Source organism: Schistocerca cancellata, chromosome 5 (assembly GCF_023864275.1).
Source record: "Schistocerca cancellata isolate TAMUIC-IGC-003103 chromosome 5, iqSchCanc2.1, whole genome shotgun sequence".
Taxonomy (NCBI): Eukaryota; Metazoa; Arthropoda; class Insecta; order Orthoptera; family Acrididae; genus Schistocerca; species Schistocerca cancellata.
This window is the reverse complement of record NC_064630.1, coordinates 311,028,448-311,053,685: the sequence shown is the minus strand read 5'-3', so window position 1 is coordinate 311,053,685 and position 25,238 is coordinate 311,028,448. Positions and strand designations below refer to the sequence as shown.

General features: G+C 42.5%; 1 protein-coding gene across 1 annotated transcript in view; it reads left to right on the top strand.

The window, feature by feature from the left end:
- Nucleotides 1–25,238, top strand: part of LOC126188510 (locomotion-related protein Hikaru genki-like) — a 313,797-nt gene that overhangs the window by 114,709 nt on the left and 173,850 nt on the right. The window lies entirely within an intron of this gene.

The window sequence follows — 25,238 nt, the reverse complement described above, 5'->3', positions numbered from 1 at the left end:
CCTTGTAGATAGAGGAGGCCGAAATGCACGCTATAATCTAACGCAGACGGGCGTGAGGTCTGGAACAGGATACGTTATGAATGCTATAAAGAAAAGTACGTAGCTGCTAGAATACTTAACTTTACTCCATCATTTGTATACAGCATTCTTGATGATACAAGTGAGACTCTCTCTAGATATGGTTAATGGCGCCTTGCTAGGTCGTAGCCATAGACTTAGCTGAAGGCTATTCTAACTATCTCTCGGCAAATTAGAGAAAGGCTTCGTCAGTGTAGTCGCTAGCAACGTCGTCGTACAACTGGGGCGAGTGCTAGTACGTCTCTCTAGACCTGCCGTGTGGTGGCGCTCGGTCTGCAATTACTGACAGTGGCGACACGCGGGTCCGACATGTACTAATGGACCGCTGCCGATTTAAAGCTACCACCTAGCCAGTGTGGTGTCTGGCTGTGACACCACACAAGTAATTTAACATCTACTTACGCATCACGATGTTTCGCCTGTTTACCAAACACAAGCACCTCTCGCTGTACAGCCCACAAAAGAAACTCTCAGAGATAACTGCTCAAAGGTTACAGCATTGCGCTCTCTTTATCAATACCTACAGCAATGAGGAGCTTTACAAAGTGACGGAAAATTGTGTAATCCACGAAGAAGAATTTTGCTTAAGAATGTATCAGAATCAAGCGTTCTTGTTCTATAAGGAGGAAATACTCTGTTTCTAAAGTGGTACAGACAACAGGAAACAATAGAAATTTTCTACTTATGAGGGCACGTTTTTGTGCCAGCTGGCGCCAAACCCTCAGAAAGGCACCTAACTGCTTTCAAGGTACGCTCTAAGAATCCTACAGAATGGCACGCATTTTTCTGATAAAATAAATACTCTGCAAAATTAATTCTGCGAGTATCAGAGACCATGTATCATCTTAACATGTCAGATGTAGGTTCAACAGAAATGCGGAAAGACACGCAGTAATGAGTGTTTTCTATTAAGGCACCACTTGGCTATGATCAATGGCATCCTCTTGCGACGTCATCCACCATCAGTACGAAGGAAATTCACCCCTTTCTACCTTCAGATCGCTCCTCACTGTCTTGAGATTACAGAGTGCGTGACTGCTACTCCTTAACCACGAGTATGAAGAACTTACTATGACAACATGCGTACTTACACGGCATTACCAAAGACAGTGGTACACCATTGCAAAAAATGAAAAATGCACTGAAAACGAACTGGGCCACGAACCACGTTTTCCTTGGCTGAAACCCATGCAGCCCTATGAAAACATTCATCTTGACTTCGTAGTGTCCTGTCTACAATTCACGTGGCAAGTAGCGGTGAATGTAGTGTCAAATTTCCCGTATATCCCTAGTATTGTATGCCTCACAATGATGGCTAATTCTGACGTTACAAAGTCCTATCTATCGAAGATAATAAATCATAAGTTGAATTTTTTTGCGATAGGAGCTACATCCGACATTTTACATCAGCGGCGTTCTATTCACACATCAGTGGAGACTCCAGTGGAATGACTCGCACCATGAAACAATTGACCAAAGCATTTGAAGAGGTCATAACAGGCTCCACATTACTCGCAGATTAATAGGCATCAGTCTTCCGTCACTATCTTCAATCTTCCAGAACGTTTCATCAACATACACTCCGTTGCAGTGTGAGAACTTCACTCTGTAACTGTATCTGTTGTGTACGGTAAGTGTTTGGGGTACCGATTGTAGAAATTGTGAGATACAAGAGTACCTAAGATGTCTTTATGATCCCACACCGCATCGTGATGGCATGTTGCTAGAGCTGATACATCTGCTTTTTAAGCGCACCTGCCTTTGAACACCAACTGCCGTAATGAGAGACCTGTTATTGGCGAGCTGTTTCTTTCTCTCTTTCTTCCTCTCTCTCCCTTTTACTTTCGTATTACCAACTATTCCTGTTGCTGGATCAGGCCACTGATTCAGTTGTTTTATTGGTGAGACGTTTTATTTTTGTCGTATAGCTCCTGATTTATAACGTTTAATGTGTCACTACACGTGCTCTAAATGTAGTACAGTATCAACAGGCGACAAAGGACCGCAAAGAACTACTTAAGCTCTGTGGTCTAGCGATATACGAATTTATGTATTTGTTTGTCAATGAATCCGGTGTGTTACAAGTCGTTGCAGTGAAAACCATTACAGTACTGCTACGCATGGATTGTAGTTGAATTAGCACACGATTTTGACACGCAACTTACGTAACCTTCTACTTACAAACGGCTTAATATTTGGAATATTTTTTACTGATGGCTCCGACGCCAGACCAAATACGAGCATAGCGACATCTGCAAAAATCCGACACCTTTTGCTCACTGTCATCGATCATCCTGCACACAGTCCTGACTCGGCTCCATCCGATTTTCATCTGTTTGGAAAACTCAAAGAGCACCTTCGAGGACTTCACTTTGCTAGTGACGAAACGGAATATGCAGAGGTAAGGTTGTGGCTTCGTCAAGAAAGTCAACCATTCTACAGTGATGTTATCAGCAAACTGGTCTCTCATTTGGAGGAATGTGTAAGTCATCCCGACGCTACTATGTTGGGATTTAATAAATAGACATGAATAATGAAGGTTTAAAATATTAATGAAGTTCGTTTTATTTAAAAATATTTAATGGTTTTCACGAAAAAAATCGGAGGCTTTATTTTCAGAATGCTCTCGTATTTTAACAGCAAAAGTCTTCGGTATTTAGATCCATAGCACAGGATTTATTCTGTGGTGGTTAATTGATGATGATATGAATGCAGTTAGGATGTAAAGAGAGAGAGATATATATTGGGGGGGGGGAGGTGTCATGTGAGGCTCGGATTGGTTGACTACCTGTTTTAACCTAGTAAGTCTTTGGAATATTGAAGGGATATTTGTTTCTCAGTTCAGTCTGATCACTGAGTAGAAAATCTGATCAGTATTTGTGTTGTTACAGATTTCAATTTCTTCGGGAAGGTCATATTTGATGTGTTTGAAAGCCAGGTGAAATACAATGCTGTTTCCAAGATGACTGTGTTCAGCAGGACTTGTGGCAAAGCTGGAGTTGTTCAGTTTGTTACTTAGTGACCAGATTAAAAAGACAGACCGATTTTCCTTTCAGTATTCCGAAGACTTACCAGCTCAAAACAGCTAGTCAGTAAATCCACCCCCGCCTCCCACGACACCCCCTTCTTTCTCTGCCTTTATATCCTCAGCACATTCATTTTAATGTCAGTACCCTATCACTGAATATATCCTACGTTATGCATCTAAATATTCTGGCCTTATAGTTTTGAAATAAATTAATATTCAAATGCAATAAACAGGATATAGTTTTATTAATATTCCAGACCATGTCAATGTAAGAACAGAAATCAGACAGCATTTCATTTGTTGTTTTGTTTTTAAATGTGCAGTTCACATAGACATAGAACAATTATGGCTCTCTGCAAATATTACAATGTTTACGGCATACATGTTAACGCCAGTTTTGATCATATTATTGTCAAAACATGGACTCCATTATAATCAATGTGTAAAAACTGTCTCTGAGCAAAGTATGCTATAACTTCGTCTGAGCTGTTTGTAATGAGCACCAGTTGTATAGCACATACTGGATGCTGGTAAAGTTGTGTGATAATCGGTATATACTGTAGTATATATTCTTAACCCAGGCAACGGTGAGTGGTGCATAGCCAGATGACTATCCCAATGTATGCTGCTAATTAGGTACCAATTACAAAGCCACACATACTGTCGCACTAACTACATAATTCCTTTTTTGGATACAAATCCCAAAATAAACATTACTCATGGCCATACATTAAAGTATGTACCGTCTTATTGTCACAGAGATAGGACCAAGCATTACGCTATGAAACGGTCGTGTAACCTCCTGTGCACCATCTGAAGGTAGACGTGAAAAGATTCGAGAACATGTTTATGGAATAAAGACGAATCCCAAAAAGGTGATTCGCTGCCGTTTTATATATTTACATTGATTCTTAATCATTCATAATGGACAAGCTTCATTAGTCGATATGGCAAATGAATTATACACCTTAATCTCCTGTCGTGGTCAACCACAGCACGAATTCTCTCTTCGATTGCGATAGAATACTGAAGCATCAAGGCTAACGGAAACGTATCTGATGTGCGAGCAGGTCGTGATCAGGATTTTCAATAGACGTGTGTAGTGTAAGAATAGACTTCACTTCTTCGAAGCTGAGGTCTGACGTGGCCGCCACGAAGATTGTATTGCAGCCGGGAAAGAGATTAAGTGGAGCCCAAGTGCGGGATGAATAATAATTACGCGACCCACATTCCGCCGGGCTGGCAGCTGATTTCCCCCGTGGCTCCGACCGCCCTGCTTTGTGCACCACACTCCCCCTTATTTTGCATACCGTTTAATTTCCACAGAGAACCCCTTAATGGGAGCTTTCACGGCCATTTTTAAACAGCTCTCGGAAGAAAGAAATATTCTGCCGTTTGTTGCGCGAGACTCAGTTCCATTTGCTTAATGTTTTAGCACCATGTTTGACAAAACTGGATTTTAAAGGAAGACTTCCTTCCAAAATTGTTATCTCCAGGTGAGCGCGAGCTAAGCTTTTGGCTGCATGGTGTATGTATCCAAATAAGCCTCCTACACAGTTATACGATTCTATCACTACATTTGAATTAAAGTTTTCTGGGACTATGATAGCAGTTTTGTGTTTGTCGTTGCTGCATCATTAACTATAATTCTGTGGAATTTACTGTTATAAAGAAGAGCGATGATAGAGTGAGTAGTAGAGAAGCAAATGGCAGCTGGGATGGTGATAATAAACTTACCCCCTCGCGAAACTCAAATTGTGGACAATTTTATGCAACGGGTTCGCTATTGCCCATTCAGTGAACCAAGATCATCATTTCTTCAGCAGTCGTAGTCCTTTACTGCAGGAACGGAGACTCAGTCGTAGGTAAAGCAGGTGGTAGTCCTTGATTAACTGGTACGATACTACTAACAGAAGAATTTTAGCGTTATCTCCTGCCTCTAAAAGGAGATGATTATATACGTTTCTCAAAGAAGAGACTTGGTTTTAATGATCTGTAAATGACGTAATTGAATATAACATAACAGTGGCGACATGAAGGCAGTCCAAATAGGGGATGACTATCGAGTGCATAAATTCAACGCTGCAATACCGATTACTGAAGTTTCCTCTAATATACTAACTAATTACCTTATAGGAGGAATCCTCTTACTTTAAATACTTTCGTTACATCAAGCCAGTGAATAGGTCGACAGGCATTATTGTTTGGAAACAGAAACCGGTCAGACTAGTGTAGTTTTTGCTATGCAATATTTCGTACAGCGGAAAAATAATTTGCTTAAATCATTTTCTGGACCAAAAATCAAAAGCATTTAAGGAAATAACGCCAAAACTGTCCGATCTTTGGTGTCCCAACTGTCTGCCGCCAACCTCGCCTGCATTCCTCCTAGAAAATACATAAATCACAACCAGAGTGGAACAATTGATTAGGAGACAAGATGCCTTGAATCTGTGATGGAAACAATGTAATAGATAAATTTAAATATCATTTACCGACCAAATACATGACAACTACCAAACTTACATCTGCTCAGCTTGAGCTCCTAAGAAAAAGAGGTGATATAAGAGGAAGAAGACAAATGAAATACACTCTTTCAGAGGTTTCAGAGGCTTTATGTTCACCGTGTAAATTTTCTGGAAGTGTTGACGTTTTAAATCGATTCTCTGTTAATGGAATTAATATTATTTATCACTGGATAGCTTATCTTTCCTACAAATAAAAATATTTTCTCTAGCTGAGCGCTATTTTATCATTATTTAACTAAAGAGAAACTAGAAGAAAGAAAGAAATTACAGGCAACGTTTCAGACTGCTAACAAAATATTCCTGCGACTCGCTCTAGAACATTGCTGAAGTACGTAGGTTCCACATCAAATACATCTGACAGGGTACACTGAACGCATACAAAGACCTCCTGCTCTAATGGCCACAAGTTTATTCAACCCCATGGTGAGCGTCACTAGGGTGCTGAAAGCCTAAATTGGCAGATGCTTAAGACACACCTCACCTATCCCGCGGAAACCTCCTTTCAAAATTCCAAAACCCAGGATTAAGTGAGGCACCTAAGAACATACTGAAACCCTGTACATATCGCTACAGTAGGCACCTCAAGGACAGTCTTAGACTTATTACACCGTGCGCAGAGGAATTCACGTAGTCTTTCTTCCCACGCTCCTTCAATGAATGGAACGGGACGATAACTTGTCGTTGTAGTTGTTGTGGTCATCAGTCCCAGGCTGGCTTGTTGCAGCTTTCCAGTTATCATGTGCAAGTACCTTCATCACAGAATAACTACTGCAACCTACGTGCATCTGAATCTGCTTAACCTATTTATTTCTTGGTCTCCCTCTACGATTTTTATCCTCACACTTCCCTTCAGTGCTAAACTGGCGACCTAGACTGTGATCAAATGACCCCTTTCTTCTAGACAGGTTGTGCCACAAATTCCTTTTCTCACCACTTCTATTCAGTACCACCTCATTAGTTACGTGATCTAACCATATGATCGTCAGTATTCTTCTGTAGCACCACATTTCGAAAGCTTCTATTCTCTTCTGTTCTATACTGTTTAATGTCCATGTTTCACTTCCATTCATGGCTATGCTGTATACAAATACTTTCAGAAACGCCATCCTAACCATCTATATATACGAGGGATGGAACTTTAATAGTGGCAACTATTTATTTACAGCTCGTACGACATAGATACGTGTTTCAAAGTTTTAATGACCAGCATTGTGTATAACCCGTTGCCAGCGATGTGGAAGTCGTAGGATACTCTTAGCAGTACTAATTGTGTTGACAGTTCGAGCGGCGCGGTCTGTTGCCCGACGAATTTGTAGCAGTTCTAAAGCGAATGCCGTGAAGTCTTTCCTTCAGTTGAGAAATCGGGTTGAAGTTAAGAGGGCCTACGTCAGGGGAGTTCAGTAGGTGGTATAGCACGTAGCAGCCCCATCAGTCAAACAAATCAGTAACAGCTTGCACTGTACGTGCTTGAGCATTGTCCTGCAAAATTATGGTCACCTCCAGCAGAAAGTGTTATCACTTCTGTCTCTATGCTGTTAATTTTTGGAACACAACCTACGACCACCTTAAAGAGAGAAATTATGACACTTTCTGCAGGACCTGCCCATCATTTTGCAGAACAATCCTCAAGCACCTCTCTTGCGCTTTTGTTTTTAGTATGTAGGTGTTTGTCCTGCTTTGCTTAGAGCAAAGAAGCTGCATTCATTCCTTGGGTCTACTACGATAAGTCCCCTATTGTTTCTTCTGTCTGCAAGCCATAGAGACGACCGTGCGTCGATGTCATTAAGTATGAGTATTCTTTTGTCCCTTTGTCAGACGCGAAATTTAACCGGCAGGAAGAAGACGCTGTGATATGCAAATGATTAGCTCTTCAGAGTATTCACACAAGGTTGGCGCCGGTGGCGACACCTACAACGTGCTGACATGAGGTAAGTTTCCTACCGATTTCTCATACACAAACAGCAAGTGACCGGCGTTGCCTGGTGAAACGTTGTTGTGATGTCTCGAGTAAGGAAGAGAAATGCCGACCATCACGTTTCCGACTTTGATATAGGTCGGATTGTAGCCTATAGCGATTGCGGTTTATCGTATCGCGACATTGCTGCTCGCGTTGGTCGAGATCCAATGACTGATACCACAATATGGAATCGGTGGGTTCAGGAGGGTAATACGGAACGCCGTGCTGGATCCCAACGGCCTCGTGTCACTAGCAGTCGAGATGACAGACATCTTAACCGCATGGTTGTAACGGATCGTGCAGCCACGTCTCGATCCCTGAGTCAACAGATGGCGACGTTTGCAAGACAACAACCATCTGCACGAACAGTTCGAACGCTTGCAGCAGCATGGACTATCAGCTCGGAGACCGTGGCTGCGGTTACCCTTGACGCTGCGTCACAGACAGGAGCGCCTGCGAAGGTGTACTCAACGACGAACCTGGGTGCACGAATGGCAAAACGTCATTTTTTCGGATGAATCCAGGTTCTGTTTACAGCATCATGATGGTCGCATCCGTGTTTGGTTACATCGCGGTGAACGCACATTGGAAGCGTGTATTCGTCATCGCCATACTAGCGTATCACCCGACGTGATGGTATGGAGTGCCATTGGTTACACGTCTCGGTCACCTCTTGTTCGCATTGAGGGCACTTTGAACAGTGGACGTTACATTTAAGATGTGTTATGACCCGTGGCTCTACCCTTCATTCGATCCCTACGAAACCCTACATTTCAGCAGGATAATGCACGACCGCATGCTGCAGGTCCTGTACGGGCCTTTCTGGATACAGAAAATGTTCGACTGCTGCTCTGGCCAGCACATTCTCCAGATCTCTCACCAATTGAAAAGGTTTGGTTAATGGTTGCCGAGCAACTGGCTCGTCACAATACCCCAGTCACTACTCTTGATGAACTGTGGTATCGTGTTGAAGCTGCATGAGCAGCTGCACCTGTACACGACATCCAAGCTCTGTTTGACTCAATACCCAGTCGTATCAAGGCCGTTCTTACGGCCAGAGGTGGTTGTTAAGGGTACTGATTTCTCAGGATCTATGCGTGAAAATGTAATCACATGTCAGTTCTAGTATAATATATTTGTCCAATGAATACCCGTTTATCATCTGCATTTCTTCTTGGTGTAGCAATTTTAATGGCCAGTAGTGTAATTTATGTTCGCTATTACAATTGCATTCTTAGCATTTCGTGTCCCAGTTACTGGAATGAGATGTTTCGGAAGGCATGGTAGTCTCCTGCCCTGCATAAATGGCTCTGTACTTCGTTCAGAAATTCTACCCGGTTCCACTCCAACCAGCGTGCTCCTACTGCTGTTTAGTTGTGAGATCTTCACAGTGTGGGTATGTAGTAAAGGCATAGCACTTACTGTTATGTGTTCAGAGACGTAATAAATGCCTCCATGCACCCTGACGGGGTCTTTATAAACTTTATCTACGTTTAAACTTTAACCTCTTCGTGCACGTGCTTTTCCCAAGAGTCTACACAGCTATCGATGGTCGATTGCCAAGTTCTCACTCGTGGGTATCATTCTGTCGGTCTGCTCGGTTGTAGGGAAAAATATTTTTTCCCCTTCTGGTTGACTGACGTATCAGCAGACGCAGTACAGTCTATAAAATTTTCCTATTTTCTAACCTACTTTTGCACAAGTTACTGTCAAGATTATCATAATCAATTACGTTGTTATTGTGTTGTTTTGTGTTTCCGCGTGTGTGCTGTGTAACATCCTGACATTTGTCTCCCTCTTTTGCTTGTGTACACCGGGAATTGTGTGTGTATGAACTATTTTTAACTGTTTTATTAGACAGATGGTTTGTATTTAGCATTGGACTTCCCGTACATCTGTTTTTTTATATTATCTGGCTATCTCAAAGTTATTTCACAACTGTTTTCTTTGTGGTCGTATTTCCCTGTGTGTCTGTGGTGTGCTTGCTGCCACCATATATAACGTATGGGCTTTATGTATGGTCTGTATTTGCTATAATCATATTCGGAATGTAATTTTATTGATGTGTTTTCACCCAGTGAACTATTAACAGGTGCTTCATCTTTTTGGGTTTCTTGTACTGGTGTTTCAATATGTCTATCTGTTTCTTGTTTTTCGGTGTTGTGCCCTAGGACATAATTTTGTGTTTGTTTTTTGTTTCTTTTGTTACATTCCCTACTATTTTGGTAGAAAATATCATGTTCCAGCTCTTACGCTCGTAGCAGAAGTCAGGTCTGGAAAACTGCCCACTGCAAATTTCATGTTTTATCTGTCTTCATAAGCGGCAGTCAATGGGTCTCTGCGCACACATGTCGTCTACGTAATCAGTGGTGTTAAAATATATTCACTGTATAATGTCACACGTTTGTAGCGATGTAAGATTGTTCGTTTCTAGACCAGTTAATTGTGCTACATCTACATCTACATGGATATTCTGCAAATCACATTTAAGTGCCTGGCAGAGGGTTCATCGAAACACCTTCACAATTTTCTATTATTCCAATCTCGCATGGCGTGCGGGAAGAATGAACACCTATATCTTTCCGTACGAGCTCTGATTTCCCTTATTTTATCTTGGTGATCGTTCCTCCCTATGTAAGTCGGTGTCAACAAAATATTTCCGCATTCGGAGGAGAAAGCTGGTGATTGGAAATGCGTGAGAAGATTCCGTCGCAACGAAAAACTCCTTTCTTTTAATGATGTCCATCCCAAATCCTGTATAATTTCTGTGACACTCTCTCCCATTATTTAGCGATAATACGAAACGTGCTGCCTTTCTTTGAACTTGTTCGATATACTCAGTCAGTCCTATCTGGTAAGGATCCCACACCACTCAACAGTATTCTAAAAGTGGACGGACAAGCGTAGTGTAGGCAGTCTCCTTAGTAGGTCTGTTACATTTTCTAAGTGTCCTGCCAATAAAACGCAGTCTTTTGTTAGCCTTCTCCACAACATTTTCTGTGTGTTCCTTCCAATTTAAATTGTTTGTAATTGTAATACCTAGGTATTTGGTTGAATTTATGGCTTTTAGATTAGACTGATTTATCGTGTAACCGAAGTTTAACGCGTTCCTTTTAGCACTTATGTGGATGACCTCACACTTTTCGTTATTTAAGATCAACTGCCACTTTTCGCACCATTCCGATATTTCTTCTAAATCGTTTTGCAGTTTGTTTTGATCTTCTGATGACTTCGTTAGTCGATAAACGACAGCGTCATCTGAAAACAACCGAAGACGTCTGCTCAGATTGTCTCCCAAATCGTTTATATAGATACGGAACAGCAAACGGCCTATAACACTATCTTGGGGAACGCCAGAAATCACTTCTGTTTTACTCGATGACTTTCCGTCAATTACTACGAACGGTGACCCCTCTGGCAGGAAATCACAGATCCAGTCACATAACTGACAAGATATTCCATAAGCACCCAATTTCACTACGAGCCGCTTGTGTGGTACAGTGTCAAAATCCTTCTCGAAACCCAGATATACGGAATCGATCTGAAATCCCTTGTCAATAGTACTCAGCAGTTCATGTGAATAAAAAGCTAGTTGTGTTTCACAGGAACGATGTTTTCTAAACCCATGTTGACTGTGTGCACATGTTGTCCCCAGGTAACTGCACGCCGCAAATCCGTCGGTTTAGTTTGCGCTTGCATGTATTCTTTCTTTGCATATCTGTATGAAGGGCTTTAGTGTCTCATCGTTGAAGTTGTACTCCGTGTTAGTGAACGTAGTCTGTAACGTCATATTCGTGACTTCCTTTCGGCTTTCTGTCGTCTTGAGACTTGTCTTCGGACATTTTACCCAGACTGGTTCTTTACCGCAACGTTTTGGCAGGTGACCTAGGCTCTAGGAATTGAAGCATTTGTAAACAACCACGGAGTCTGCGAGCCCGCATCTCGTGGTCGCGCGGTAGCGTTCTCGCTTCCCACGCCCGGGTTCCCGGGTTCGATTCCCGTCGGGGTCAGGGATTTTCTCTGCCTCGTGATGGCTGGGTGTTGTGTGCTGTCCTTTGGTTAGTTAGGTTTAAGTAGTTCTAAGTTCTAGGGGACTGATGACCATAGATGTTAAGTCCCATAGTGCTCACAGCCATTTGGAGTCTGCGATGTAAAAGGACTTGGACAGCAGTAGCAGTTTCTTTCTCTTTGCAGCAGCAGGAAACGAACACCTGGAGCGATTGTCAAGATGCTATTAACTACTCGTTTACGTTTTGGGATTGTTTTGAACATTTCCATGTAGTTCCTCCTTGAAGTCCTGATCACTTAGAATAGTTACGATCTGATGGATAGCCAAGAGAGGCAGGAATTTCCTCGGCTCTTCACATCTATTATTTTGCAGTTGGACTGTCTTTTCTATGATTTTGCCGGCCGGAGTGGCCGTGCGGTTCTGGGCGCTACAGTCTGGAACCGAGCGACCGCAACGGTCGCAGGTTCGAAACCTGCCTCGGGCATGGATGTGTGTGATGTCCTTAGGTTAGTTAGGTTTAATTAGTTCTGAGCTCTAGGCGACTGATGACCTTAGAAGTTAAGTCGCATAGTGCTCAGAGCCATTTGAAGCATTTTTTTCTATGATTTTCCTTTTATCTGCTTGTTCAAATGGCTCTGAGCACTATGGGACCTAATATCTGAGGTTATCAGTCTCCCAGAACTTAGAACTACTTCAACCTAACTAACCTAAGGACAACATATACATCCATGCCTTATGCAGGATTCGAATCTGCGACCGCAGCGGTCGCACGGTTCCAGACTAAAGCGCCTAGAACCGCTCGGCCTCTCCGGCCGGCTATCTGCTTGTGTTTCAGTTTCTAAGACGTCTGTGTTTGCTGTGGATCTGGTTGTTTTTATTTTTACTTTGTCTTGTCTGGGGCTGATTGTTTTAGTGATTGATTTGGAGAAAATAACGCTCGACTGTTTCGATTTGGCTTGGTGTATGTGTTATTCTACTTTGTTCTTCGGTTTTTAACCTGAGCCAGCGGCCGCAATTGCTGCAATGAACAGTGGAATTGACTTACTTTCCGATATTAATCCTTGATTTTCTGATTTGAGATCGGTTATTTCTGATTCCAGACGGTGAATTCTTTCCAGCTCATCTGGTGCATTGGCGTTAGCTAATGTTTCCTGTAAACGCACATTCTCTTTACTTAACCTCTCATTCTGCTCTTCTAATTTCAATTGAGTAATGACGAGCTCCCAAATTTCAATTTTCACTGTTCCTCACCTTACTGTTAAGGTTCGTTTACGCCTCAGTTCGTTTTGAAGCTCCGTGAGAACATCGTCGACATCGGCGATCTGTTCCCCTAGTCGTCGGGTCCGAAGCTGTTACTGACGATGCCATTTCAGCAGACTTCGTTCTATAGCAGCTGTTCTACTGCCACTCGGTGTGCTGTCATTCCGTTTACCATCTGAAGTAACAGTGATAAATATTTTTGGTGATTCTCTGTCACTATAAGAACTAGCGGCGGGTACCGCTAGCAGAGAAAAAGTAGTTTTCTCCAGTATCGACGCATTCACGTGGATATGGAGGCAGGGGAGGCAGAGAGGCACAAAGCGCGCGTCCCAAATTCTCCTCAGTGTGAGCTGTTTGGAGCAAAAATCACTTCTGTTTTCATAAAATATAGTCAGTTTGTAGTCTATATGGCTTCTTTAGAAACACCTTTCTGGTTATTGCCACTCTACATTTTCTATACTCTCCACTTTTTCCAGAATCAGTTATTTTGCTGCCCAAATAGCAAAACTCATGTACTGATTTAAATATCTCATTTACTAACCTAATTCCCTCAGCAGCGCCTGATTTAATTGGACTACATTCCATTATCTCTATTTTGCTTTTGTTGATGTTCATCTTACAACCTCCTTTCAAGACATTGTCAATTTCGTTCAACTGTTCTTCCAAGTCCTTTGCTGTGACTGACAGAATTACAATGTCATCGGCAAACCTCAACGTTTTTATTTCTTCTCACTGGATGTTCATTCCTACTCCAAATTTTTCTTTCGTTTCTTGAACTGTTTGTTCAATTTACTGAATCAATGACACCGGGGATAGGTTACAGCCCTGTATGACTCGCTTCTCAACTATTGCTTCCCTTTCGTGCCCCTCGACTCTTATAACTGCTATCTGGTTTCTTCATAAATTATAAATAGATTTTGTTCCTTGTGCTTTACCCCTGCCACATTCTGAATTTGAAATAGAGTATTGCAGTCAACATTGTCAAAAGCTTTCTCAAAGTCTACAAAGGCTGTAAACGTTGGTTTCACTTTCCTTAACCTAGCTTTTAAGATAAGTCTTAGGGTCATTTTTGCCTCGGGTGTTCCTACGTTTCTACGGAATCCAAACTGATCTTCCTCGAGGTCAGTTTCTACCTGTTTTTCCATTTGTCTGTAAAGAATTCGTGTTAGTAATTTGCAGCTGTGACTTAGTGATAGTTCGGTAATTTTCACACCTGTCAGCAGCTCCTTTCTTTGCAATTTGCATTATTATATTCTTCTTGAAGTATTTGGGTATTTCTCATACATCTTGCCCACCAGATGGAATAGTTTGGTCACGGATGGCTCTCCCAAGGCTATTAGTAGTTGTAACGGAATGTGTCGTGAATCACAGTAGAGTAGCGATTTCATAGTCACAGAACATACAATGCAACATGTCAAAGATACACTGTCCTAAGAGTAAACAAACAGTCTCTCACTTGCCCGAAGTACATCACTCTGTGACATCATCCCCACCCTGGTCGACCTCCAAAGTTACGGCCAGCTGCACAGGACGACTAATGAGGTGACTTTCTGGTGTCCGGAGTATTATCGTCCTTACCTGCCGTCTCTTCCTGGTAGTACCTTTTCTATCCTGGCCTTCTTCCACATATGTCGCGGACGGATGTCCTCTTGGATCAGCACGATGTCGCCAGGGCGACAGGGGATGACTCGTCCCGACGCGCGTTTAACTTCATGGTAGTTCCGGAGCTCCAATACGTATTCTTTAATCCAACGGTTCCAAAAACTGCCACAGAGTTGTTGTCTCAGTCGGAATTCCTTTGTCAAATTCGTGTTCGCTGAAGGCTCTGGTCCCGTCGGAATAGTCGTAAGTTTTTCTCCCATCAAAAAATGGGAAGGTGTGAGTGCAACACAAGCATCTCCTGGTGTTATGGGCATCTGCGGCTTCAATACTGGTCAAGGTGGTGTTCAGTTGTTCCTCAGTGAGCTTTGCGAGTCCCAATACCTTCCGTAGGCAACGCGTTATAGTGCCCAGCATTCTTTCCCACCATCCTCCCCACCAAGCCGCCCGGGAGACAATGAATAATACCGTGGTGGGCCAGGAACTGATAAGTTTTTGTGGTGGTTAATGCCTTCCAAAGTTAGGCTAGTTCCATATTCGTGGCGTGGAATGTTTTCGCGTTATCTGTATATATCGTGTGGGGTAGTCCGCGTCTTCCGGCGAATCGCTGAAGTGCCATAAGAAACTTGTCCGGTGACAAGTCTGTACAGAGTTCGAGGTGTACGGCTCGTGTGGTAGCACATGTGAAAAGAGTGATATATAACCTGTGCGTTTCCCTCCCCACTTTGATGAATAGTGGGCCATCAGAGTCTATTCCGGTCACAACAAATGGTTTGGCAGGCGAAACTCGTTCAGGTGGAAGCCGGGCTTCGATCTGTTGCCCTCGTGGATTCTTCAAGATCTTGCACGCGAGGCATGAGTGTAGGATTCTTTTGATGGCCTGACGAGCTCTAAGGATACAAAGTTCGGTTCGCACTTCAGATAGTACAGAACGAACACCAAAGTGATGGAGGCGGATGTGTGTCTCTCGAATAACCAATTGTGTGAAGTGGTGGGAACCGTCAAGGAGTACAGGATGTTTTTGTTCCCTATTGAGGCTAGTGCACTGCAGTCGACCCCCTAGACGTATCAGTCCATCTCCTACGAAAGGATTGTATCGTGCGATTTTTGACTCTCTTGGCAGTGGTAAGTTATTCTGAAGTGCTTTTAATTCGCTGGGGAAGGAATCTGTCTGTCTCACTCGAATCCAATACATTTTGGCAGATGATAATTCGGTGCCTGTAAGTTCTCCTGAAGATTTGTTCTACTGACGAATGTTGTGTAGGAAGCGGAGATTCCATGCTGTGATACGAATGACCTTCCAGTATGAGCTGAATTTAAATCAGAAGGCTGGTTGGCGTAGATATCGACAAGACTTGGCTCTGGGTTTTCTTCCTCTTTTCTTCGGGAGGACGTCGTACCATCGTTGGAGTATCGTTTGGCCAGCATTCTGGAGTGCGTGTAAGCCAAGGCGGCCCATGCTAACAAATATCCAGAGAATTCATTTGGTAACCGAGGAGTCCACGTGAGAGGTGGTCAGCCGGATTGTCTGGTCCTGAGCAGCGTTTCCATTGCGTGGTAGTCGTGTGTGTTTGTATCTCAGTTACACGATTACAAACAAAGGTCTTCCATCTGTTAGGATCACAGCGAATCCAACTTAGTGTTATTGTAGAATCCGTACACAATATCGCATCGGCAATTTTAAAGTCTGTTGCACGGGAAAAGTAACACAATAGTCTGGTCCCAACTACTGCCGCTATAAGTTCGATTCGAGGCTATGTCACCTTCTTCATGGGAGCAAGTCTGTTCTTGCTACAGGCTAAATGGGTTACGTCGTCATCATCTAAGACAGTACGAATATACAAAGCTGCTCCATATGCCTTTTTCGAGGCGTCACAGAATACGTGCAACTGAGAGTCTCTTCCATGAGCTGTAGCTATCCATCTAGGGACACGTATATGTGACAATGAAGGTAAACTAGATATCCAATTGCGCCATCGTGCCCCCAAGTCCCAGGGCATAAGTTCACCCCAGCCATTTCCTCGGCACCATGTGTCCTGGAATAGCAATTTCCCAACAAGAGAAACAGGGGAAAACAGTCCGAGTGGGTCATAGAATTTAGCCGTACATTGTAAAAGGAGTCGTTTGATGGCTGGCTCTTCTGACGACCTTCTGATGATTTCGCTAGGATCGATACAGAAGTAGTCACTTGTGGTGTTCCAGTCTACGCCTAAAACTTAGTCTGGGTGTGGAGTTTTCGCCCTTCTGCCCTCCAGATAGTGTGTAGTAGGTCACAGTTGGTAGCCCATTTTGATAAGGGGAGACTGATCAATTTCATTAGGGTTACAAGTTCGTAGTATATAGTTGTCATCAAATTATCACCTTCTACTGAGATCACAATGTCGCCCATGTATGCAGTCTTGTTTATAAATGGCGCTACGGCGGGAAATGCTGTCATACACTTGTCGGCAAGTTCTCTCAGTGTTGCAGAGAGTAAAAATGGGCTGCAGGTCAGGCCGAATGGGAGTCTGTTAAAACGGTATTCTATTAGTTCGTCCGTCGTTTGAAGATTTCCTGTTTGATCCTGGCTAATTTTGAACCAGAAGAATCTGGTCAAGTCTTTGTCCTTTTAGTTCAAGGTTAATTGAAGAAAAGCTCGTGTGATGTCCGCGACGATAGCCCTAGAATATAGTCTGAGACGCAGTAAAATTTCCAGAATCTCTGGTAATAGGTTCGGTCCTACTTCTAATACCTCATTCAGAGAAGAAGCATTGTTTTCGTGAGATGAAGCGTCAAAGACTATTCTCCACTTAGTGGTTCCGTATTTCTCCTTCCTCACTGCATGATGAGGGAGATAAAATAGCTCCTTTCCTGAGAGTAGAGTGGGAGCGACCTCTACTTGCCCCTTCGTAATGTAGTCTAGCATAAGATAGAAATACGTTTGCTTAAAGGTCTCTTGACGTTGAAATCTTTCCCTAAGGTGCTTGAATTGTTTTTCCGCGATCGGTCTGTTACTCGAAAGCACTGTATGTTGTCTTTTGAGAAGTGTAACCACTACTCGATTATCCTTTATAGAGGAAGATGCTCTAAACTCTTCAAGAAGTCTCGTATCCTTGTTGTTCACTGGTTGAATCTGATCGGTAGTAATCCCTATAGTTTCCAAGTCCCAAAAGCGTCTGAAATATTGTCCGAGTGCACAGGACATCGGTCAGTCTGAGCAAAATTTACCGCGGTTGCATGCACACAGGCTTGTGACTTGTTACCACTAAGTATCCAGCCAAACAGACAAGGAACTAACACTAAGGTTTCAGAGGTGCGTATGGGCGAATTGTGCTTCACTAGCTTCCAATAAAAATCGCCCTCTACAAGAATCTCCACGGGAAGATCTTCTGTTGAATCGGTTTTCGGATCTGCTAGCGTAATCTTACGGACATCTGGTAAACTCTTTATATATTGTGGAACCGGAGGCTGGTGAGAATTAACGTGAGTACTTTCGAAGGCAGTAAGTGGCACTGAAGAATTCTGCCAAAGCCCCTTCATATTAAACTGAACAAGCCTGCGGTGGCGTGGGGCGTGTAGGGTTTGTTTCAAAGGAACAAACCGTTAGTTCTTGTAGGTTTACTGATTGCAGTTTCAGATCATCAATCAGCGATTTTGCTATGAAGCTGAACTGACTACCCGCGTCCAGTAGACATCTCGTTGTCCTGCTCAACCCTGTAGGTCCTGAGACGCATACTTGAGCTGTCTGAAGGTACGTGTATCCATGGGGAGCGACAGATATCGTTCCCACGGAAGTAACATATGTCTGACCCGCAGGACTCCTAATATCTTTTCGTTCCTCACAAATTGGCTTATGATGCAGTCTTCTACAGTTAACACACCGAGCCTTTTTTTTCCCCTCCACTTTGTGCCCACGTTGAAGACAAAGAAAGCATCTGTTTGCTAATTTCAATTTATCTATTCGATGATTAACGCGTACGATCTTCTTACAGTCTTGCGCCCAATGACCGCAAGATTCGCAAAAGATGCAGATTGGTTCCTTTACGCTGGCATCTCTCGGAGTCGATCTTTTAGATTTCGCGTGTACGTGAAGTGTGGACGCTGTGGAAGGTTACTAGAAGTGCTGCAAAATTCACCGCGTATCTTCTGCATGGTAAGCACCCTGTCGACTTCCTCGTTCAGAAACTCCATCAGTTGCAAAAGCCCCCTTCGGATATTCCCGTACGCTTGGCGTGAATTAACCAGCGGCGGCATATGTCATCCGGAAAAGCGCGTAAAATTTTCGGAGCGAGCACTCAGCGATATCCGTTCACGTCTTCCCCAAGTGCCCGGAGAGCTTGAATACGTCGCTGGCATTCAATGAATGATGAATTAAGTTCCTCTGGGGTGGTCAGCTCAGTTGGTTTTTATGGCTTCGAGATAATCTATGTGGGCTTGAATTATTCGATCCTTGCTGCCATAACGCTCCTCTTCGTTTCTGCGTACGTCTCGGCCGTCACTGCAATACCGTCCACTAAATGCTTTGGTTCTCTCGAGAGATAGCCGCGAAGACAGATGTGTTTCTTAATTGTAGTTACCGCGAATCGTTTTCAACCGACTGCTCAAACTGCTCCCAGAATCGTGCCCATGTCTCGAGATCACCTGAAAAAGACTCAAGCTTGATCGGCGGAAATTTTACTGAACATGTGGGAGCACTCATTGTTACAGATTGTACCGGCGGATTGTCGGGAATCTTTATGTCTGCTACCGATTTCGCAAGCTGTTTCTCTATTTCGTGAAACAATCGAGAAATTGTGAGTTTCGCGGTGTCTATATAATCTTCGCATTTAAGAACTTCTTCCTCGTACTCGTCGTCGTCTAACAACTCGTGAATATCCTCATCTAATTTAACGAGGCGCTTCAGAACGCTTCCTAATCTGTCATTGTAATATTTATAAGCCGCGATTTCCGATGTGTCTGACAACCTTGCAGCAACTTCCGCTTCGAATCGCGTAATGTTTGCTCTTTCTCTCATACGTTTTCTCTTAAGGGAGTGTAATTGTGCTTCTGGTTTGTGGTCTGGCATGTCCATCCCGTCCGATTACTCCAAAGTTTAAATCAGTGTCGGCTAGCGATGAGCTGGTCCTAGTAAGGCGTTATCTTTGGATCGCTAGTCGAAGTAGTTCAATTGATGGTCTCTAGATGGCACCACTAGTCATAAACAAACTACAGGCGTAGCGTAGGATCTGATAATTCGTTAAAGCGCTAATCGAACAGCTACAATAGCATTACAGAGCGGCAATAATGCTATCAGTTGATTTTACAAATGGCACTATAAAACATATCGCGTGATAATTCAATTTAACTTAACTGTCTATACAGGCGGTAGTCGTCGAAGAGCTTGTTGCGTGGTGTTACAAATCGCTGCAGTAAGCCCCCTCGTAGTATTGCCGAGTGACGTGCGTCCAGAATTCGTGTTTCACAACGGCAATCGTGGAAACTGTCTCCCGGGTTTCGGCACCAAATTCTCATGTCGTGAATCACAGTAGAGCAGCGATTAGTCGTCTAACAACACTTTATTTCGTAGTCACAGAACATACAATACAACATGTCGAAGATACACTGTACTGTCCACAGCTCGTGGTCGTGCGGTAACGTTCTCGCTTCCCACGCCCGGGTTCAGGGATTTTCTCTGCCTCGTGATGACTGGGTGTTGTGTGATGTCCTTAGGTTAGGTTTAAGTAGTTCTAAGTTCTAGGGGACTGATGACCATAGCTGTTAAGTGCTCAGAGCCAACTGAACCAAAGATACACTGTCCTAAGAGTAAACAAACAGTCTCTCACTTGCCAGAAGTACATCACTCTGTGACAGAATGTCTTCTACTCCCGGGGCCCTGTTTCTACTCAGGTCTTTCAGTGCTCTGTCAGATTCCTCACGCAGTATCGTATCTCCCATCTCATCTTCATCTACATCCTCTTCCATTTCCATGATATTGCCCCTTGTATAGACATATACTCCTTCCTCCTTTCGGCTTTCCCTTCTTTGCTTAGGACTGGTTTACCATCTGAGCTCTTGACATCCATACAAGTGGTCCTCTTTTCTCCAAAGATCTCTTTAATTTTTCTGTAGGTGCACCTGTCTGACCCCTAGTCATACTACGTCTTTACATTTGTCCTCTAACCATTCCTGCTTAGCCGTTTTGCACTTCCTGTCGATCTCATCTGCTACAGATGTACAAATGCAATAACATCAGAGATAGGCTGCAGTCCTGCCTCTCTCCCTTCCAGGCCACGGCATCTCTTTCTTGGCCCTCGACTCATGAACTGCATTTTGGTTTCTATACAAGTTGTAAATCGGCTCTCGTTCCCCGTATTTTATCCCTGCTACCCTGAGAATTTCAAAGAGGCTATTCCAGTCATTTTTGCAAAATCTTTCTCTAAGTCTACAAATGTTGTAAAGGTAGGTTTGCCTTTTCTTAACCTTTCTTCTAAAAGGAATTGTAGGACCAGTATTGTCTCGCGTGGTCCTACATTTCTTTGGAATCCAGACTTATCTTCCCGGTTTTTTCCATTATACGAGTTAGTAGATTTCAGCCATGACTTATTATATTGATAGTGCGATAGTATTCACACCTGTCAACATCTGCTTTCATTGGAATTGGAGTTATTATATTTTTCTTGAAGTCCGGAATATTTCGCCGGTCTAATATATCTTGCGATGGTTTGTTTTCCCAAGGCTCTCAGTGGTCCTGACGGTACGTCGTCATCTCTTGAGACCTTGTATCGACTTGGATCTTTCAGTGCTCTGTCAAATTCTTCCCGCAGTATCCTATTTCCCCTCTGTCTTTATCTTTATCCTCTATTTCTATAAAATTTCTCCCAATTGCATTTCCCTTGTATAGAGCCTCCATATAGTCCTTGCACCTATCACTTTTCCCTTCTTCATGATATTCATACAGGTGCTTCTCTTTCCTCCAAAGGTGTCTTTCATTTTCCCATAGTCAGTATGCATACAGAAGGTTCAAATGGCTCTGAGCACTATGGGACTTAACTTCTGAGGTCATCAGTCCCCTAGAACTTAGAACTACTTAAACTTAACTAACCTAAGGACATCACACACGTCCATGCCCGAGGCAGGATTCGAACCTGCTACCGTAGCGGTCGCGCGGCTCCAGACTGTAGCGCCTAGAACCGCACGGCCACCACGGCCGGCCATGTAGAAGGGCTGATGGACCGCCAATACCATGAAGTTACTTTCTTTTCTATTTTCAAGTTCCCATGCGATATAGTTCATGTGGAAGTGATGTCATTATTTCCATCTTTGCAACATCTTGAGAAGAGTCCTTTTGGAGTGACAACAAACAGATCAGTTAGACTTCTGTTTATTAATAAATTTTCCATCAATTGGTCCCCTACGATGTACATCGCTTATATTTCCGAGCCAATTAGTGGTCTAACAAAATTATGTTTAAAGGGAAATTTTAAAATAATTCACGAAATTGTTCCTTGAAACTCCCAAGCGTGAAGATATCTTAGTTGACAGGCGGTACAAACGATTACCCACTAAAGATCTATATATTCCACTGATAAGTGCTATGTAAATATATATTGTCATTTGCAGTGTAGATATTCCGTTAATTTCGTGGGCACAGTGTGTACTGCGTACCACTGGCTGGTGCCCCACGAATATTAATATGTAGATGCAGGTTATGACTATCACTTATTACATTTATTCCTTGAGTATTTAAATTATGAAAATTCTTGTTTCGTAACAATCGTTTTGGTCCTTCCACTTCAACGACGACCTAGTAGATAATCGCTGGCTTGCTCACCAAACTAACTTATAATTGAAGGCGTTGACAGAAGTTTGCCACTTCAGGTGAGCGTCACTGATGCCAATCACTGATATCAAATTTCGTCTTACACTTAATAAAAAAAAATAGAAATCGAAATAAAACAAACAACAGATTCGATCTGCTTCTCCAACGTCGCACAGGAAAGGGAACAACATCTCCATTAGTCATATCTAAACTTTCTCTCCAATTTCCATATGAAGTTTGAAATCGATAAACCACTGCTGGGAGCTCCCGAGCAATCTACAATATCTCGGCCCCCAAAACTGTCACACATCGGCAGTGACTGGCGGTCGAGGATATGTGAATAAGCATAAATTTTTAACGACACTCCCAAAGCAATTTTCATTTATTCGTTACTTCACTAAAGCTTTCTACCGTGGTGCCACGAGAATAGATCTCTCACCCAAATGCAAAGTTTCTTCCTGGCAATAGCAGCACCTATTGTTCACCTACGTGACTCATTAAAGTATAGCCTAATTCCATTTCGTACAGTCGTTTCGTTCTTCGCACCAGTATCATTCAGATATGTTGCACAAGGAAACGATGTGCGGTATCACGGTGAACGCATTTGGTACTTGCAAAGAGATACATTTTTCGTTTATTTCGAACAATGGTCGAAGGCTGATTTTCCCCTCACCTCTTTGTCGAATCGAATGAAACTCCCTGCCTATCACCGTAGTATCCCTTTAGAGTCAATACCTCTTCAGGCATTCTCCTGACAGGCATGAGATTGAATCTCCTATTACCTCTTCTTGAATGTACATTACAGCCTAGATTATAATTTACTTGGAACTGCAGCTTACAAACTGAAAACAAGAAATTAAATATTTGTTGTGAATAAATACATCTCCCCTCTGAACAAATCCTCCTCCTCCAAATCCGACTGGACAGTCACTTCGGCCCCCTGTCTCTCTCCTCCTCACTCCTCTCTCTGTCTATGTCCACTTTCCCCCTCTCTCTGTCCATTTTCTCCCCCTTCCCTACTCTATCCATGTCCTCTCCCCCCCCACTACCGCCACCTCCCTCTCTCTCTCTCTCTGTCTCTCCTTTACCCTTGTTCATTGTTACTGCAAATGAAACTTCGACTGAGAAGCAAAGGACATAAATTGAATGGTTGTAACAATTGGTATCATTAACATACCGAGCGAGTTGGCACAGTGATTAGCACACTGGACTTGCATTCGAGAGGACGACGGTTCAAACCCGCGTCCAGCCATCCTGATTTAGATTTTCCGTGATTTCCCTAAATCGCTCCAGGCAAATCCCGGGACAGTTCCATTGAAAAGGCACGGTCGACTTCCTTCCCCATCCTTCCGCAATCTGATGGGACCGATGACCTGGTCCCCTCCCCCAAATCAACGAAGCAACCATTAACATTAGAGGTCCAGGAGAGAGATATGCAGCTGCTGGATCTGTGATGATAGTTGCTTCAGCGACAGGAATTCTCATAGTCACAGGTAGGACTGCAAAGTTTCGCATTATTTACATACCATAATAGTATTCTAACCACAGGTCGATATGCCACAAATAAAACATTCCAGTTTTTTCTTAAAACTGACTTCGTTGAAGGAACCAAAGCAATACGCTGTTGTGTATAAAATTTTTGTTCCAAATTATATATAAATAATGTATTTGGGCCCTGAAATCTAAGATAAAACTAACTGCTAGAAAAAAAAACGAAGCCGCACTTTGTCACAGCGTAGCATTATCTGTTTCGTGTCAGTTTTGACTTACTGTGATGAGAAAGACAAAGAAAAGTATGGGTCCGCGTGAATCTTAGCAGAGTATCGTGTGTATATATGAAGTAAAACGGTCAAGAACTTCCCCTTGATACATTGAACATATGTTTATGCAATAAACCTATTTAAAAATGTGTGTCCGAATTTTTACTTGTGCGTTGTGGAAACATTTGAAATAAATTGGTCAAGAATTTTTCCAGATATTTGCTATCAATGTTTTTCTGTCAAGCGTTAAACATATGTTTATTTACCACACACATTTAAAAAATATGAAGCCTATGTCCAACCAAAGTTTCTTAGAGTATCGTGTAAAATTAGGACATAAACGGATTAAGAAGTTTTCGAGGACTTTGCTAACAGCATTCTCCGTTTACGTATTACATACATATTTATATAGCACATATTTTTAAAAAAAATTGTAGCCTACGTCCATTTGAATGTTTATTAGAGTTCCGTGGAAAAAATTTGAAGTAAATCGATCAAGAAATGTTTGAGATTTTAGTAACAACTTTAAAGAACGACTTGTTTTTATACAGTAGTATAAATTTATATCCTATATGTATTAAAAACATGTAGCCTACTTGTAAAATAATTTCATCAATAAATTTTCGAGGCTTTTCTTTACAACCTTTCCTGTTTATATAGTTAAATACCGTATATGTTTAAAAATGAGTAGTTTTTGTCCGTCCAGATGTATATTAAAGTGTTATGCAAAAATTTGAAGTAAATCCCTCAAAATTTTTGGTACAACTTTAAAATACAAGTTGTATAAAATGGTAATGTACAGTAGGTGCAGCTGAGGAGAGAAAATTCGTCTTTTTCGCCTTATACTGGAACTCTTCCGAAAATACCGTGCTTTATCACATGTTAACATTTGAACCCTAAAAAGTTTTAATTTATTTCCTGCGATTGCGAGTCCTTTGTCCTCACAGTCTAGTCATCTCTATTTATAAAATGTAGTGTCTTGACTGACTGACTCATCATCGCTCTGACTAAACCGCTAAGGATAGAAACCTGAAACTTGGAGAAGATGTGGATCAATCGTTGTAGACGTCGTTTCAGAAGCGATTTTACGAAATTGCAACCATAAGGGGGTGAGACAGCGTCATGTTGATTTACTGTCTCATCATCGTCCAGTCCAGACCGATAAGGATTGAAATTCGAAGTTTGGAGATGGTGTGGATCTTATAATGAAGGTATCATTTAAAAACGAATTGCCGAAATTCCACG